This window comes from Antennarius striatus, chromosome 1 (assembly GCF_040054535.1).
Source record: "Antennarius striatus isolate MH-2024 chromosome 1, ASM4005453v1, whole genome shotgun sequence".
Taxonomy (NCBI): domain Eukaryota; kingdom Metazoa; phylum Chordata; class Actinopteri; order Lophiiformes; family Antennariidae; genus Antennarius; species Antennarius striatus.
Window position 1 is genome coordinate 9,186,752 of NC_090776.1, and position 19,532 is coordinate 9,206,283.

Here is a 19,532-nt window from a genome sequence, read left to right on the forward strand (position 1 = left end):
GTGTGTGTGTGTGTGTGTGTGTGTGTGTGTGTGTGTGTGTGTGTGTGTGTGTGTGTGTGTCGCTGTCTCTCTCTCCCTCCCTCTTCTTCTCTCTTGATCTCTCTTCATTTCTCTCTGTCTGTCTCATACACATTTATACGCTTTTTGTTTCCCTTTTGACTTCATTTGCAGCAGTAGGTTGGGTTTAATTTATTATTTATCATTTGTTTATGCCCTCTTACCTTTTATTCAGACAGTGTTATTGTGCTTCTCTGCTGATGCTGTCCTCTGATTAAATTTATGGCTTCCCTTGAGGTCAGACTTGTGGCTAAATTTTATTTTCTGCCGTAGTATATGTAGAATATATCCCACTGGGTGAATTTTATGTGGCACTGTATTAGGATGTTTAGCCACACTTCTGAAACTTATCATTTTTAATGTGTATGTTTTCAATTAGTTGGAACACAAAAAAAAACAAAACATGTGATGTTTGAATGTACGTTAAATAATGTTGTTTATTCAGTTAATCATTCAATAATTTGACATCAGGTATTGATTAGGCTGGTGGCCAATGTAGACCTACAAGACTCCTGCTTGTAGGAAACTTGTGATGTTTATATATTTGCTAGTTGATTTTGTAAAGTCCATGAAAGGATAAATAGGATGTGGAAATAATTCTGCCAGTGGGCAGCTGTTAACGTCTTTGACTTTGCTCCTACCTCTGAGGCTGAAAACCATCTTTTATGTTCATGAGAATTTGCTGTTTGATTTCCTTGGGCCAGGTCCACGCTTCTATTTTGGAAGGCTTACAGTGACGTCTGTTGGACTATGCAAAGAAACCACAACCTCCTCTTTTAGGATTTTTGTTTTACTTCTCAGGCCACTGACAGTAAATCCTTTCACCTTTCAGCTAAATCTTGGTTTTCTGTCTCGTCCTAAGATGGTAGACTCTACGCTTTGCTATTTAACCAACCACAGCACTGATGGAAGATTCCATTTCATTTTTGAGTTGAATAAAGGTTGATTTTTCCCTCAGTCGCAGTCTCTCTTTGTGGGCCACGGATCTTCTCTCCACATTCAAAATGAAGCATCAACATAAGACCAGCTGAAAATAGACTAACAAGTGGAGGATTTTCCTTAAACAGCAGATAACTGACTCAGTAATCACATAGAACAAGTTCAAGGTTTTGTTTTAATAATAGCCCGTGTATTTATGCCATCTCAGGACAGCCTGAACATTATACCTTTAAACTGCATAAAGAAATCTTCTTACAGCCTCTAAACTGTGACTGACAGAAATTCTGGCATCAGTGGAGGTAATATTGTGCTTTTAGTTTAATCTCTTCTTCATTGTTGTTGATTAATAATCTTCAGTGTCTTATTTGGCAGTATTTAACAGGGTGAAGGAATAAATACGCACATGCTTGAAAGAAAGAAATAACAAAGAAAGAAAGTAGGTGTGTGAATACAGAATGAATGAATGTGAGAGTGAAAGAAAGAAGTTAGTGAATGAGTGACAGAGTGTGAATGAATAGATGAGACAGACTGAATGAGTCAAATGGTGATGAATGAGTTAATGAGTAGAGCATAAACCTGAAATGATTTAATATTAACAAATTAATTCACTAACATTCGTTCTTTCATTCATCTTCCGAACCGTTTTATCCGCCGTAGCGGGTCACCGGGAGCTGGAGCCTATCCTAGCTGTCATAGAGCGTGTGGCGGGGGAAACTCCGGGCGCAACGCCAGTGCGGCAAGGAGCCACACAGAGACAGACAACCACGTACGCTCACACTCACACACGACAGGGCATATGGAACGGCCAATCAACCTGAAGCGCATGCTTTCGGAGGCGGGAGGAAGCTGCAGAACCCGGAGAGAACCCACAGAGACACGGGGAGAACATGCAAACTCCACACAGAGCGGGACCCGAACCCTCCCACATTGAAATATCTCTTGACACTGAGTTGTGTTTATTTCCTTGTGGAGTAGTGTGTCAGCGTATGGGGAAAGACACATTATTAGTAATCTCAGTGTTTGCCTCTCTGAGTTTCCTGTGAGCTAATTGGAGCCGTCCCATGTGTCCCAGCTGAGAAAATGAATGTTTGTGGTTAAAAATAGGTGCAGCATTTCCTGCTGTGCCAGGGACTGGATTTGTTTCCAGAAGTCACCACGTTGGCCCTGCTTGTTAACTCTAGTGAAGGTTCTACCTCTAGTGCAGTCGTACTTTAACACAACAAGATGCATAAAATTAAAAAGGGTAGGTAATTTCACCCCCCACGCTGTAACACCTAGACTCAGTTTGATGTTTGAAACCTTTAAACTGACTATGAATAGTAAAGCAAACCTCACATGCATTTTTGTTGTTCCGTATTAAACCACGAGTGGCACCTTACCAGATACATTTGTTGTCATTTTCATGAACAATAACCAAGTAAAGCACAGTAACATTAGCATCTGTGTCATGGTTTATTCTGGAGTGTAGAAAGTGCATTTGGAGGAGAGCCTTGTAGACGTCAATCACTGATCAGTCTTTCCACTGCAGAAAAGTGGATTTTTGTTCCCTTAACTTTTCCTACTCCATCCCATTACAAAGTCACTGCCAAAAAAAACATACATTTGGACAAAAAGCTCAGTTACCAGGCAGGGGAGATACAATGATCAGCAAGGTGCTTCATCCAGGACGAGGCTAAGCCATTGCACTACGGCTGTGCTGACCCCCCGCGATTTCCCCAAATGTGGGAATCTCAACTGCATCATTTATGGTAGAGGGGGACTGTGTTCGCGCTCTCCCCTGATAATTTGGGGCGGTGGTTTGGTTCTTGCCCGCCCCAAGCCATCCTCAGAGTGTGCACTGACAGTATCAGAGGTGTCAGCTCACCTACCAGTCACTGTCGAAGCGCCCTTGAGCAAGTTGCCATCCCCTTTACAAGCTGCTTAATTTGGGGTACACCCTGAAGTCGCTGCCCGTCACTCTTCCTCCCCTGTACTGTACTGATTTGCATGCTTACAGGCCACTAGTGTGTTGTCTATTTGTTTCATTCATTCATTCATTCATTTTATTGATACTGAAAGAAATTTGATGTTTGTATGGTCCTAAACATTTCATCATCCCAAAATGATTTATTCTTAGAATTGTCAACAGCATTTTATTTTGTTTATCTGACTATGGCAGTCTTCCCAACCACAACTTTGTCTCAGTAGATCTGGTGGCAGAAGCCTGGACGGTACGCATTTTCTATGTAGTCAGAAACAAAATAATGATCTAATCAAATCAGATTTTATATATACAGCTCCAAATCATAACGGACGTTATCTCATGACACGTTATATATAGAGCTGGTCTAAACCAGACACCCAACAGAATCCTAGTCCCATCATAGTATTAATAATCATATACCCAGTAAATGTTTGTTTGATGGAGCTGATTGAGCAGAAGACAAGAATGAAATTTTATCTTCTGATTTTTCATGTAGATTATGGGACCCATATGTCTGTGTTGTGTGTATGTTGCTCAGCGGTGCCTTCAGTCAAACACACACAGGATTCTGCCCTTTTCATCGAAAGCATTTCAACTGAAACCAGGACCATGAGAAATAAATCTATATAGACAGAATTGGCCGTTGTGTTGCACATGTACCAGTGAGATGATGATCCAGTGAGTCGAGTCTGAGTGACGAATACCTGAGATAGGCTGATGCCGAAAACGAACAGTTCTTTACAAATGCAACGATTCCAGCTCAGTTTGAATGGATGACATCAAATCACATTCAACTTGGTCCAGTTTTTAATGCACCCCCACCTGATTTGGTACTATAAGCCTGCTGTAACCAGATGTTTTGACTGGTATGTTTCTGTTGCTCACAGTAAATAGATGAACGTGCCAGTCTGGGTAATTAAACAGTGTAGTGACATTTGTAAGAAGCTAATATAAAGAAACATTTCAATCCATGTGCAGGTTGGGGACCCTCAGGGGTAAATCTTCAGATGAAACTTCCAGTTATCCTATAAATGAAGTTGTTTAGTGTTGGCAGAAGTTTACAATTTCTCTTTTCATTTTTTGTTCTACTGTTGTCAAACCTCCCACCCTGCACACAGCAGCCTCTCCCCGTGTGTTAGACTTGATCAAGTGGTTGCCTGTAATGTTGTTCCTTGGTTGCATCTCCATACATTATGTTGAAAACGCTCCCCCAGGATGAGGTGGAGGACGACATAAGTCATATGAAAGAACCCTGTGTTTGGGGAAAATCTAATCATTGTTATAGCAACGATGACTGGAATCTCCAACAGCGGCTATTTGTCTGTGGAAAACACTATCCTCAACAGTGTGTTTCCATGTGTGACCATCTGTTTGAGTTCGGTAAGTGCAAGTGTAAAAAAATAAATCAAAAAACACGTGTGAACATTTGTAATTCTGCACTTTATTCCATGTGTCACCATAAGTTTGGAAAATGTGTGTTTTGTTGAGTAGTGGTTTGCCAAACAGAAGGACTAGGAAAAAAAATGAAGGCTTGATTTTCTTAAGTGACTCAACCTCTTGAAACTTTAGGAGTAAAGCGCAACGTCTGCAGAGCAAAGGAGAGTCTCATGATATCAGGAACAGTTCAGGGACTTGGCTGTCATTCGACATGATGTGTTTAAGTGGCTCCGTGTAACAGCTGGGAAGCAGGTTTAATCCGAGTACAGGCCTGAATTATGCATTATATTGTGAATATTGCACCGTGTCTATTTAAATGCAATGCTTACCCCGTCTTGTCAGTGAACACGATTCCTGTTGCTCAGATGTCACATAGAGGAGAGAAGAACGGCTATATTTATAAAATAATATTAAATATTTCTCTTGAGTTTTTTGAAAATGTTTAACGAATGAGTTCTTTATTCTCTGGGTTTCAGGCTGGTTTGTTGTCTGTTGTAGGGGGAATGTTTTGTGATCTTTTAGGTCTCCCATGTCCTGTCAGCTTGACCTTTCTCACACATCATCAGTTCCTCCACGTCCTCCTGCATTTGATTTTTATTTATTAATATGAGCAGTGATGTGATTGTTTACTGTTGATTTTGATACAAATATGCTGCAGCACATTCTGTTTGCGTACAAAGTGTTGGGTTGAAAACAGCTCCAGGCCGTCTGTTATGTTTGACAGTCAGCATGTTAAATCCATCCACCATCGACCTCAATTCCACATATTGAGGTTTGATTATATGTACCGGTACACGTGTTTCTGTAATTGGAGTTTACCTGAAAATCAGGTGAGCCTCAGATCACATTAAGGAAACCAAGCAGAAACAGCCTGGCTCAGTCATGCAATAAATATAGAATCACTGTATCTTGTATTCAAAGTGTGTGAATAAAAACATTTCACTTAAATGCATCCAGTGCTTGGTCACACACACACACACACAGACACACACACACACACACACACACACACACACACACACACACACACACACACACACACACACACACACACACACACACACACACACACACACACACACACACACACACACACACACTGGACTCTATGTGGTAGTGTGCAGACAGAGGAGCAGTTATAGGGGTCTAAATGTTACCGGCTACATCAGAATGAAATGCTAATTTTCTCAGCAAGTGCTCTCAGCTTGTGATATTTTCTGTCGTGGATGAGTTTTAGATGAAAAATGCAGTAAAATGTAATTTAAAAATTGCGGCTACCATAAGTAAGCCCCCTGTGTCAATGCGGGTGAACAAGTTTTGTGCAGCTATAATTTAGCTGAACTTTGGAAAAGGGCTGCTGTGACTATTGCAGATGTATAACTCTGTTGGAAACAATAACATTGCTATCTTGTTATTAATAAGTCAATATGACATATGCTGCATGTTTGGAGTTTTGACCCTGACATGGGAAAAAAAACTGTTTTTGGTGCTATTTTAAGACCAAAATGAAGAAGACACTGACGAGATGTGACTGAGTGAACTTATTTGTATTGATATTTTGTGGAGGCTTAGCGGCTAAAGAAGGGGCACTTTACTCAATAAATGTATTTTGAGTTAATGTGGCTCCAAGGATCATAATCAAGCAAGTACCGTAATATACACCTGTATTATATGCTGACATATATCATAGCATGTAAATTTTTTTTTGCATCAGCCAGATTTAAGTCCCTGTCAGTCTCTTCTTCTTGTAAACTTTGAAATAATTTATTTATTTTCCAATAATGACATTTGAGTCCACAATTCGGCTAAACGGCAGTCCAGGAAACTGTCCCCCAATTGATCCAGTAATTATGCTTCACTCTATCCTGTTGTCAACCTCGAATGACTCATCAAGCCATATTCGATCAAACAAACAAAAAATTCATCACCTTCAACTGTTTGGAGAGGCAGTCTGCTCCTCCTGCGTCTTTCACCTTTTATCTTTTGTTGATGACATCCAAATGTTTTTCCCAGCTTCCTCAACATGATGCCAAAAAATCCATTCCTTTATGTCTTCAAGAGAAAATGACCACGTTTGTCCACCATGCCAAAAGTTGCAAAAAGAAGGTGGTGAGGCATAGAAATAGCACAAATTAATCTATCCCTATGATTTAGACAGCTCTATGCATTTTAAGTATCTCCTCGTCCATCTCCGACACACCTTGCTCAAAAGTGTGAATTATCCCTCTGTGGTCTAGTAACCAGAAGCAAGAACACGGGTTTCAAAGTTTGTGTATTGACCTTAAACGAAAGTGAAAGGTGTTGCTCATCAAAACATAAAATAGTCTTTTGAGTTTCTGCCGCTGCAGCCTCTCCTGCTATGCGAAAGTTTGTCAGGAGAATGGTTATCTACCTGGGCCGTGCACTGCAACTACCCGGGTAATAATTTTGTAGATGGTACAGCACTGCACTGTAGCTGGATTATAGGATGATGCTGCAATATTAACATTAACTATGGTCCTTTTCTACAATTTTCCTGCTGACCTCCCTTTCTTCTTGCACAAGTAGCTTTTCTATACTGCAGAGGAGAAGTATGTCCTCTTGTGGCGTGCAAAACAAAGATTGTATGTCAATACATTTTTAATTGGTTAAAATCTTGACAGCAGTTCATCAATTAGTGATTGGATATTAGCATCCCGAGTGAGAACAGGGGACTGGGCCGCTGTGAAATCATACACCAAGTTGATGCTGCTGTTCTTTTCCAAAATGAAATCCTGTACATCCAAATATTTACACAACTCATTGAAGTTGCTGCTGTGGGGATAGAAGGAAATACAAACTCACTTTTCTCCACATCGGTGGGTTCGCTTGCATTAAATTTAATGTAGCTTACAGATTTTAAATAAATAAATGGAACATGTGCCCTTTGTGTCTGCTGTGGAAGCAACCAGGTTCGTATCACAGGTCTACCTGTCATTGTGGGGGCAGCAAACTCTCGTTTCGCAGTTAAGTCCGTCAGAACTGTAACAGAATGGAAACTGTCGTATCTGTGTGTAGTCAAACCAAACAAACTCAAATTGTTTTGATAAAGAAGTGAGTCAATTATTGGATTTTTTTTCCATTATTCCACGAGCAAACACTATCTGACTTCATGCTGCACACAGCAGAGGTTGTGTCTACACAACGGCAGGGCTCAGTCATGTTGTTACCTTGCTGCTGGAGGTGTGCAGCCTGTTGCCTGCTGCTCCATCTAATTTTAGAATTCCTGTGATGTTTAAAACTGATCAGATGGTAACGAACAAAATCGCTGTTGTCTTGTGTCTTGTTCACATGAAACTAATATTTTCCATTTACTTAAAAATTAAATGTTTGAACTCCTTAATGCCAAGTTGAAGCAATAGGACATGTTCATATTCTGTATACTGTAGCTCTGTTACAATGAGGCTGATATGTATTGATGCTAGTGCATTGCGTCTTTCATGTTAAGACAATCTCAGTAAATCTGCTTGATGATGGTGGATAACAGTACTAATGGTGAAATTGTAAAAGTTAAAAGTAGAATATACTGACAATGCTTCAATTTACTTTATTATTCTAGTTTGAAAGGGCCCAGACTATAAAGGTGCAATTCATGCTAATCAGAGAAAAGTATGAAACTTTTAATTCTGACACAAATTTGAGACATTAAAACAATTGTATAGCCTGAGATGTTGAGTGTTATGAATATGGATGTCAGAAGTCTTATGAAGCGTTGAAAGTTAGGCCCCGTCCACACGATGACAGATTTTTTTGAAAACGCAACTTTTTAAAAACGCATGGAAAACGATTCGCGTCCACACGACAGCGTTTTCAAAAAAATCTCCATCCACACATAAGCAGTGCGTTTTCAAAGACTGCTATAAGCATGCCAAACCATGTGGTGGCAGCATTGAGTCAAATTTTATCCAATAGGAATCCTCCGTGTTTTGTTGTCACAACACACGGGCTCATGATTATGATGTCACAGCGGTTTTCGTTGCAGGCAAGGTGTCGGCGTTTTTAAAAAGTTGCGGATACACCGTCCACACAACAACGCAGACCCAGCGTTTTTTTAAAAATCCACCTAGGCCAGCGTTTTCAAAGAGTTGCGTTTTCGTTCCGGATATCTGCGTTGTCGTGTGGACGGAAGGAGTAAACGCAACAAAAAAGTTGCATTTTCAAAAAGTTCCGGCATCGTGTGGACGGGGCCTCAGAGTCTCTTCAAGGACTCATATTAATTTTAGAGCCTACAAAGGAGGAAAAGGTCGATGCAGTAAGAAAAAAAGCAGGAGGTGCTGCGAAGAAAAGAAAATATATATTTGAATCAAAGAGGCTTTTGGAAATGAGAGGCAGAGGAAGATTTACAATAGTTCAAAGAAATTCAGATGTTTGTGAGGACCTCCATTTCTCATGAAAGAATCCCAGTGACTTCTGTACTAATACAGTTTGTGGCCTACACCGGAAAATCAAAATAAAAAATGTAATGATTATATGAAGAAAGCCTTACCAGAACAGAGCTATTGAAGAGGTGTGTGAAAATACTGCAGGATAATTGATTGTCCTCCACTCACACAATGCAGGACCTCTTCCCAGCTGACATAATAAAGTTCCCTTATCTAAAAAGTGATTATCAAAACCTAATCATGACACTCAGAACACAGAATCCCTGAATAGTGAACAAAGTGTTCAGTATGACTCAAACAAAATGCTGCTGTCACCAAAAGCCCAAACATTGAGCAGTGAACCGATTAATAATGACAGAGCATCATCATTATTATTAGCATCATTAGCACTCATTAGCAAATGAATAAATCAAATTCACTTCCCTTTAAAAATGTATGTCAAATCCTTTATTTCATTCTAAGGTCTGTGTTTGACTGGTAATAATAATAATAATAATAATAATAATAATAATAATAATAATAATAATAATAATAAAATTTATTTATATTGCACTTTACATTATAAAAATCTCAAAGTGCTACAAAGACAAAGAGAGCATAAAACCTATGGTAAAGTAAACTAATAAAAACAGCACAACCCAAAAATAAGGTAAATACGTATAAAAGACTAAGGAAAGGCCTTTTTATTAAGGTGAGTCTTTAAGCCACATTTAAAAGAATCTACAGTCTGTGGCACTCTCAGATGGTCAGGGAGAGCATTCCACAGACTGGGAGCAGCCGAGCAGAAGGCTCGATCACCCATGCTGTGCAACTTGGTTCTGGGGACCTTGAGGAGGTTGGCTGTGCTGGAGTGGAGGGTGCATGAGGTGGTCTGGGGCATGAGGAGTTCCTTTAGGTAGGCTGGAGCGTTACCGTGTACGCACTGGTGGGTGAGGAGGGAAATTATATTTGATCCTGAGTTCCACAGGGAGCCAGTGCAGTGATTCTAGGATGGGGGTGATGTGGTCATATTTCTGCACCCTCATCAGGATCCTAGCAGCGCTGTTCTGTATGTATTGGAGCTTATGAATGCTCTTGCTAGGGATCCCGATGAGGAGCGCATTACAATAATCCAGCCTGGAGGAGACAAAGGCGTGTACCAGTTTTTCAGCATCGGACAGAGAGAGTGTGGGGCGGAGCTTGGCAATGTTCCTAAGGTGGTAGAAGGAGGTCTTGCACAGATGCTTGATGTGGGTGTCAAATGTCAAGTGGGGGTCCATTCTCACGCCCAGGTTGGTGACTGCTGTGGAGAGTGGAATGACAAGACCAGCAAAGGTGATAGAGGTTATGGGGGATGATCGTACTTGGTGTGGAGTACCGACAAGTATGGCTTCAGTTTTGGAGCAGTTGAGTTGAAGGAAATTGTGGTTCATCCACGCCTTAGTCTCCTCCAGACAGGCTGACAGTGCAGCTGGTGATGGAGATGATGACAGGGCTGTAGGAGACTTCGACTCCGTCCTTATGTAGAGCTGTGTGTCGTCAGCATAGCAGTGAAATGACGCGCCGTGCCTGCTGATGACACGGCCGAGGGGGAGCATGTATAGGGTGAATAAGACGGGGCCAAGGACAGATCCCTGTGGGACACCACAGGTGACAGGCTTGGTAGATGATTTAGCGCCTCCAAGGGAGACGCACTTGGTTCGTCCAGCCAAATAGGACTGGAACCAGCTCAGGGCCAAGTCACAGAGACCAATGGTGGAGTACAGACGATCCAGGAGGATGGCATGATCCACTGTTTCAAACACTGCAGATAGACAAGAAGAGATGAACATCCAGCATCCACCGCCATCAACAGATCATTGGTGACCCTTACTAGAGCTGTTTCAGTGCTGTGAGCTGACCGAAACCCAGACTGGAACTTCTCAAAGATGTTGTTGTCTTTGAGGTTGGTTTGGAGCTGAGCGGCAACTACCTTCTCCAGCACCTTGGAAAGGAACGGGAGGTTGGAGATGGGCCTGTAGCTACCGAGGGCTTCCGGGTCCAGAGTTGGGCTGTTCAGGAGGGGAGTGATGGTGGCAGTTTTGAGAGCTGGTGGAACATGGCCAGCCTGTAGGGAGAGCTTGATGACATTGGTGATCAGGGGACCAATGTCACCGATGTTAGCCTTCACCAGGGCTGTGGGGAAGGGATCCAGGGCACAGGTGGAGCTCTTCATCCTCCCGATGATGCGCTGTACGTCTTGCTGTGAAGTGTTGTAGAAACAGAGGAGAGGCTGGGAGACTTCAACTTGCGGGACGACAGCTGGAGCAGGGGGAGAAGAGGAGCCAGGGAGGAGAGAGCGAATGCCATCAACCTTAGTTCTGAAGAAAGACATGAATTCATTACACTGCTTCTCGTTGGTCTCTCTGTGTACCTGGGTTGGGGGTTTAAGGAGATTGTGTATAGCGGAAAAGAGCTTTTTGGAATTTCTGGGGCTGTTACTGATGATTTTTGAATAAAACTTCGACCGTGCATCTTTAAGGGCTTTGGAATAGGCCTTTTGGTGTTTGGGTAGGCCACCCTATGCATGGTTAGTCCTGATGCCAGGAGGCGCTGCTCAAGGACACGACCAGCCACCTTCATCTCCCTCAGCTCGCTGGTGAACCAGGGGGCAGAGCATGAGAACACGACTGTCCTGGTCTTCACAGGGGCATGGACATCCAGGAGGCCACTCAGGGTTGTGTTGTAGAAACCTACTGAGTCACTAACTGTTGAGAGGGTCAGAGGGGTGAGATGTTGGAGGTCCCAGGCCAAGGCATCCTGGTTGATGTTCTTGATGTTCCTGAAACAGATCTGGCGCATGGGCTAAGAATGAGGGGAGGGGAATAGTATCTCCATAGATACGGCCATGTGGTCCGACACGCCCAGATCGTACACCAGCAGGTTGGTAATGGGGGCAGCAGAGTCAGTAATGACTAGATCGAGGGTGTGCCCCCTGGAGTGTGTAGGTACATCCACATGCTGTGTTAGGTTGATACCGTCCAGCAGTTGTAGCAACTCAGTTGTAGAGTGGCAGGAGGGAGTGTCCACGTGAATGTTCATGTCCCCAAGAATAACCATGTTGGTGAATGTTGCACAGAGCATGGTAAGGAGGTCGTGCAACTCAGGGACAAAGGCTGGGTTTGGTTTGGGAGGTCGGTAAATGATTAGTATTGTCATGGAACGGGGGGGGGGGGGTTGCACTTAGCAGCAAGGCACTCAAATGAGGAGAATTTTGGCAGGGGGAGAAGGGTCAGTTCCAGTTCGTCACGGTGTAAAATGGCCAGACCACCACCATGGCCGGTGCTGCGGGCTTTCTCATGATAGATGTAGCTGGGGGGACAGGCTTCATTCAAGGCTGAGTAGACCTCAGGCCGATGCCGAGTCTCACTGAGACCCATGATGTCAATCCGTTTATCCACAATGTGATCATGGATGATTTATTTGTGAGGGATTGTGCATTAAAAAGTTCTATTTTTACAGTGGTTGGAGTTGTATTTCTCAGTAGGGGCCGGAGCACACTGAAATCCACTTTCCTGTGTTGCCTGGTGTCATGAGCTCTCGCGATGTTCCCGGAGTTATTTGGTCCCAGAGACCGAGCGCTCTGATGACGTGGAAACTGTGCGACGGTGGGGATGCCGCGACCCGGCTGCAGGACATCATGCTCTGTGTAAACAACTTTCCTCCGAGAATGTACTGAATGTGAATGTACTGGTGTAATGCGTGCGGACATCTCCAGTTGACTTCATTGAAAGGTTAATAAGCCAAAATTGTTTTAGATGTTTATTGATGTGCTAATTTGTTCTTTTCAACTTCAAAACTGTATCGGATTAGACAGTGATATAAACAAATGGCCACAGATTTAATATCTTTGTTGCGTTTTCAGCTATAAATTATTATGTCAGCTAAACCCGGCCTTGCAAACTTCCAAGTGTCACATTGAGATGAGTTAACCCAGACAGGTTACAGTCTTTCTGTACCAATCTGGTGTGAGGAATGAACACCTCTGTTTAATGCGTCTAGAAAAAAAACATAGTACTAGTCCACTGGATAGGAGATGATAATTTTAAAAAGAGTCAGTGCTCGCTAGAAAGACTCTGAAGACTCTGATTTCTGCCAGGAAAAGATGGCGGTTGTTATGTTCTCTTAAAGTTTTTTACATTTTTTTTACATTTTCCATTTGCAGCAAACACAGATTCAGAAACAGAAACATATAATTAAGTCAGAACCTCAGAGTGGCATTGCTCTTTTCTTGATTTTCTTAAGAAAACAAACAAATCAAGATGTCTGAGGAAAGCAGACAGGAGACACTGTGGCAGATGGGACTGAAACTAATTTAGCAGTTTGACAAGACTTGTGGTCCAGCTATGGGAACACTTACACTGACAGAGGCAAAACATGCAGCACCACAGTAACCATGGGAAAGTTGGTTAGCATCAACGTCCAGCTTCTGGTTTAGTGTGTTTGAATTGGGCCATTGTTGTTGAAAAAAGGGAACAGTGTAGTTGAGAGTGAAAAAGTTTTTTAAAAAAAGTTAATTTCAGTGTTTGTTTGTTAGGGTTTTTTTGTTTTTGTTTATTGGTCTCTGTATCAACATTATGCAACAACACAGCAGCTTGTGTAATTGTTAGATACCATCCAGCATGCGTGTTTAATATCGAAACAATAAATACCGTCTTACACTGTGAAGTTTGGCTTCTCTTTAGGAAATCAGGTTGAATGACTTTATTTGTTTGATTAATTTAAATATAAGCCCAACACTGACCCAGGCTCAAGTTTGACATCCACTCATTACTTCTAAGTAAAGTTTAACTGTAAAGCCACTATCGATTATTTCCTTCTAGAAATGTTCTGATTAAAGACTGATCCTGTCAACATTTGCTTTGATGGTTAAGATTATTACAGTAAAACACAGCAGAATCACAGCTGCTTGTTGTCTCTGCAAAACAACTCATGTCACTGACTAGACTGCTGTACTTTCATCCTTATTTACTATTTACATTATTTTATCGTACAGGTTTGTGACATTTATGTATTCGTTTATCTATTAATCTTTTTTCATTTATTAATTTATTTTGTTCATTCATTACCGCTTTTTCCACTTACACGGGTGACGGGGGTTGCTGGAGCCTATCCCAATGGACTTACAGGCATGAGGCAGGCAGATTTTCTGGACACGTCACCAGCACATCGCGGAATCACACAAAAAGACGTGCAACTACTCACACTCACACACTCGCACCTATGGGCAATATGGAACCGACGAATACACCTGAACTGCATGCTTCTGGAGGTGGGAGGAAACCAAAGAGCCCGGAGAAAACACGCACAGGAACGGGGAGAACATACAAAACTGCACACAGAACAGGACTCAAAAACATCAGAAACATCTTGCTGTGAGGCGACAGCACTACCTAAGGCACCCATCTATTAACATGCTAGTAAAAAATACTAATACTGATACTATTTACTTTGTTTGAAAGAAAGTATATTTTTGTTTTTAAATATTTCACCTATATTTCGTAATATTTCAGAAGAAATATTATGGAATAGGAAAAGACAATCATAATGTGTCAATTTAGATAATACCCAACGCTTGATGTCAGGTTTCACCAGTACTGACTTTGCACAATACAGCATCCTGTTTGAATTCCTAATAGCTATGATAATATAAATTTGATTTATGAGGACATGTCAAAAAATTTGTTTCAAAGTGATGCACATCAAGACATGAATAAACAGATCAGGATGAAGCCCAATAAATGATAATAGATATACAGTATATACTATATTGATCCCTGAAGGGAAATTAATTAGATATATAAATATAAAAATAAATATAGTGGACTGTTATGAAATGTTGGCATGCGAGGGTTAATGACTGGATTTTTTTAGAGAGATATGTCATTTAAAAGATGTTTTTGAACACACAGTCACCTTCTGTCTTGGGCCGGGACTCCGGAGCAGCCGGTGGAGACCTGGCAGAGGATCTGAGTCTGAGCTCTGGCTCATTGGGAAGCAGCTTCAGGTTCAACCATGTAGCTGGAAGCTGGAGCATGACATGCTTTAAAAGCAATCGGTAGAGTCTTCAAATCCATTCTAAAACTGACAGGTAACCAATGGTGTGAATCTAAAACAGGGCTGATATGATCTTGTCTTCTGGAGTTTGTGAACAGCAGAGCAGCTGTATTTTGTTCCAGCTGAATGCCGGAGACAGTTTCATGGCTCAACCCTGAAGACAGAGTTGCAGTAGTGTAAATGGGATGCAGTAAAGACATGGATGATCTTCTCCGGATTGGTCCAAGAGAAGAAAAAAAATCTTTAAAATTTTGAAATGGGCCAGTTCAACTTAACACAATTACCTGCTTGCTTTAAAACATATTGGATAACTGAAATTGTGCATAAAATGGGGTTCTGAGTGGGCCATTAGAGCAGCTTACGCCTGTTTAAAACACAGCTGCCAAGTCAACAGTTGTTTTTGCTAATGGCTGGTAATTATCTACAAGTTAGTGCAATGTGTAGTGTTGTGTGCTGCCCAGAGTCTCTACATTGGCTCAGGCCATTGCCCTTTTGGCCTTTTAGCTGAAGTTTTTAGTTATTTTTTTTAAATTGCTGCATGCCTCAAAATGTTTACATATGATTTTTCGGAGCAGATGATGAGTGGGTGGTAATAATCCTGACGATGTCTGGTCTCATTAGGATACTGGAAGATGACTCGAAGGGTGATCACATAAGGGCAATAAGGGCAAAAACCATCAAACACTGTTCAGGCAAAGCTCAATAGCAGTCTAGTGCAGCTGGAGTCAAGTTAAAATGAGTCAAAGACTTGTAAAGTAGTGCAACGGCCTGTGGTCACAACATGGACTCTGTTTCTGATTTATGAAGCCAATTTTTTTCTCAGTTACTGGGAAAGTAATCAGACATAGGCTAGCAGAATTTCCACTCCCACAGCTAGCAATTCATGCATGTATATGCTACTTTAATCACTCCAGCTCCCCCAGCACTACACAAACACATTTGGCAATGTTTGCAGGTGGGATGATGATCGGGAATTGTCTCTGTGCTGCTTCCTTGGCGTTCCATGCAGGCAGGCGTCTGGCAGCTCCGTGTGGTTGTGGTTGTCAGTCTTCCCCAGGCCAACAGAGTTTGGCAATGACAAGAAGTAGACATATCACTTCTACTAAAGTGAGAGGGAAACTATTATTGCAGGGAACAGAAGGTGGTTGAAAAGCCTTGAAATAAACCCAAATCTTGAGTTGTAGAGTTCATTAGAGCTGTTGGTTGTGTCTCTAGTTAGCAAAACAGCCTTCTTGAACTATATCATCTTTTTACTGCTGCTTCATGCTTTTCATTGTTCTGTAAAACGAACCAAAAATCTCTCTGCTTTGCTCAGTAGTGAATGTACAGATAAATGTGCACTAAAGCTACACAATATATCACCTCTCAGAAATGATCAAAGCTTCTTGATTTTCTGCTCATGCAGTACATTTGGGGTTGTTGGCCATGCTTGAGAAATTAGACCAGTCTGCTGATATGTGTGATCTTCTGCAGCTGTTTCTAAAGTAATTGCATTTTCACTGGTGTATCGGGCCAACCAGTTGAAGTTTTAATCTTGTGTGGTTTAATTTAAAGGGTTGGGCAGCAAGTGTTGCTCTGTCATTTCAGAGGAATAAACTAATCTAGTTTTAGGATTAAATAATGGCCTATTTGACCAAGAAGAAAACCTAGATTAACTCAATCAAAGGAATTTGAAGAAGCAACAAAACAAACCTTGAAGACTCAGTAATTTTCAATGTGGGGAGATTTCTGTTCACAACTTGAAGTCTTCAGGTTCTAAAATAGTGCAATTTATATGGACGTACTACTTGAATTTGTGGACCACCGGCTGACTTACGTTTATTCAGTGTCACAATCTTTTCTTTGCATGTGTTGTCGTTTTATATTTAAAATAAAAATGTCCCTGTCTGAATTTCCCACAAAAATACATGTTAAAGACACATTTGTCCCAATTTAAGAGGTGGTAGATTATCATGTTTGTGATTGATAATCTGTTTTACTTTTAAAATCAGACTTTCAAATGGAAAGACGTCAGGAACATGCCACTGACTGTCACTAAGAACAAAAAAAACTTTAAAAGGGAGACTAAACTGAATGACTGTCATAAATAATTCAACAACATTTCTATTGTACTGTTTTATTACTTTACAGTGTTTAAAATGTGTTCATTGGATTATTTGTATGTTATAATAAAATAACATCCCTCTAATTTATGCTCATTCCTGAGACTTACAGCCAAATATGCCAAAGAAACATTTTGATTGGTTGGTGAAAAACGAGTTCCAGCTTGTACAATGTCCAAGTCAGGGATGTATTGTCAGCGACCTTAATTTAAAAAAAAGAAACATGTTTTTCATGGTTGGCAGCACAATCGGCAGCCGTTCACTTCAGCTGGTGGTAAGCAATCGAAGGTGTTTCATTAATCCGATGTTAAACTACATGTGTGAGAAATGTTTTTAGGGGTGGGGGTGGGGTTGCTTTGAAAGAAGGACGACGTAACTGACGGGAATGAGCAGATAATGGTAGTTCTCAGCTTTTTTTTTTAGGATGCTTAATGTAGCGCAACCGCAGTTAAGATCTGCACATCAAACGATTAACAGACAGTGATAGAATAAAATCATGCATCTGTGTCATGAAGGAAATGGGATAAAGCAGCAGCGATTTCCAGCTAAGAGTACTAAATCAGTACTTAGCACTTATCATTTAATTCATGGTGCTACAAATCACACCCTTAATGAAAATATTTATTTGATGCTTTGTCTTCTCTCCCATGACAGATGCACAGACGATGAGGGAAGATGAACCTTTTGAGTCATTTTCACATTTCAGGCCAGACTTCATTTTTTAATTACCTGCTGTTGACATTGAAATAATTCATGCTAACCCATTTTTCAGCTGATTCTATAGTATGTGGTGTTACGATGCCACGTATTCTGTAAGTAGCTTGAACAGAACATTTGAATAGCTGCTCTAGTTCAGAGAATGTATCTCACTCAGCCATTTTTGTGGCCTACATCTCCTTCTGAGTTGACCAAGGCATTGTGGCATTGATGATGTTTTTTGACCACTGTCTGTTTGTTTCCTGCCTTTAATTTGCAGTGACAGTCCGCCGTGGTGTAATGTGCCTCGCTACGTCGCACATGTGCTCTCCAAACTGCACCTCTCAGCCTCCGACACAAACATAAACAAACGCACAACACCTGAAGCTCAGCTCGTCATGCAGCTAACATGTCTAATGAATGCTGACAGGGAAACAGTCAGTTTGGGTTCCATGAAACACGTTGGTGGACATTCCCACCTAAATGAACAGCATCGGATGAGCAGGTGTGTGAGACTTTTACTCAAAGGAAAGTGCTGACAGAAAGCTCAGTAGCAGGATTGAAATGAGCACGGTATTTGCTGTGTCCCCAGTGTGCATTGTGCTGCACATACCGCCGGTCCTGGCCTGAATATTTATAGTCCATTGTGTGTTCATTTGTGTATATTTGTGTGTGTGTGTGTGTGTGTGACTGGGAAAGCCAGTGTGGATCTTAGAGCCCTGCAGGGGTGTGAGGCAAGAAGCAGCAAGAGGCAGAAAATCCCTGCTGTCTTTGGATTAGTGTCAGCAAGCAGGAAGCCAGGCACTGTGCTACATGTGCATGTGCACCCTCATAAAGTAAGTCCCTGCAGAATTATTCTACTTATATCATATTTCTAGCCAGGTTTGGAACACTGCATCCTCAAATTAGCATCTTTTCTGATATCGTGTGGTGCTGATGTGCTCATTTGTTGTGTGTTGACACATTATGCATCTTTCAAAGTATTTTTTTCTTTTTAATTGTGTGAGTTCTGCTTCAAAAAGTGATGTGAATCCCTTGATTGTAAAGTTTCCTGAGCAGCTTGTAAACAGTTATTGGTGTTTGTTGATTGGATTCATCCACATTAACGCCGATAAACTCACGATAACACATCTTAAATCCTTGCTAAAAGACAGTCATATTGTTTCAATTCATAAGTTTCATGGACAGCATTAAGACTTTCTTTGTATGAGGTGACCCACATGTGGAAATCTTGCTGGTGTGATGACAATAATTCAGAACACTTGTGACACAGATAAGAAGAGTATTAACAGAAATGCTTTATTGTCAAAGTGGATATTCTCAAATGAGGCAGAGCTTTACTGCCGTCTCCCATAATCATGTAGTTTTTGTTCAAATGAAATTAAAAAGTGAATGGTGAGTTGACAGTTTCCCTCCTGTGCTCAACCCAAAGGGTTTTTCTGTGAATGTGTTTTCTAGATAACAAAGCACACGTGGAAATTAGAAAGCAGATGTCAATAAGATGAAGCCACAAATACTTTGTAGTGTAATGTTTAGCTATACGGCGCGGCATTGTGCGGCATTCCACATATTTTCCAAGTTTTACCTTTCACTACTGTGCTTTTACTCTGCACCTAGATGGATTCGTCCAACCATGGAGGTGTTGCTCCATTTCTGTAATACAACAGAATACAACAGAAATACAACAGAAATTATCTTAGGTAATTCAACCTGTATCCATATTTGTCTCTAAAGCAGAGCATGAATGGCTTTTAGATCACCATGACATCGACTGGGACTTGTTTTGACCACGACATTTTTAACAGTAGAGTCCCACAAAACTCTTGAAACGCATTTGAATTTGCTGTTGTTTTTGGCCCCACT

At 41.3% G+C, this 19,532-nt stretch overlaps 1 protein-coding gene and 1 non-coding gene across 5 annotated transcripts in view; both read left to right on the forward strand.

Moving 5' to 3' along the window:
* The window catches only part of kcna4 (potassium voltage-gated channel, shaker-related subfamily, member 4), a 45,525-nt gene that overhangs the window by 16,397 nt on the left and 9,596 nt on the right, over window positions 1–19,532 (forward strand). For 2 of the 4 annotated variants that reach the window (XM_068310246.1, XM_068310270.1), the window contains exons 2-3: window positions 17,628–18,174; window positions 18,373–18,505. The exons of 1 other annotated variant lie outside the window; for it this stretch is intronic. The gene's annotated coding sequence lies outside the window, so the exon portion shown is untranslated. Of the gene's footprint in view, window positions 1–17,627; window positions 18,175–18,372; window positions 18,506–19,286; window positions 19,370–19,532 lie in introns of all 4 variants that reach the window. One more of the 4 variants, XM_068310264.1, reaches the window with a different exon arrangement.
* Window positions 2,612–2,776, forward strand: LOC137601108 (U1 spliceosomal RNA). Its single transcript, XR_011037027.1, has one exon. It is a non-coding gene; the product is annotated as a U1 spliceosomal RNA (small nuclear RNA).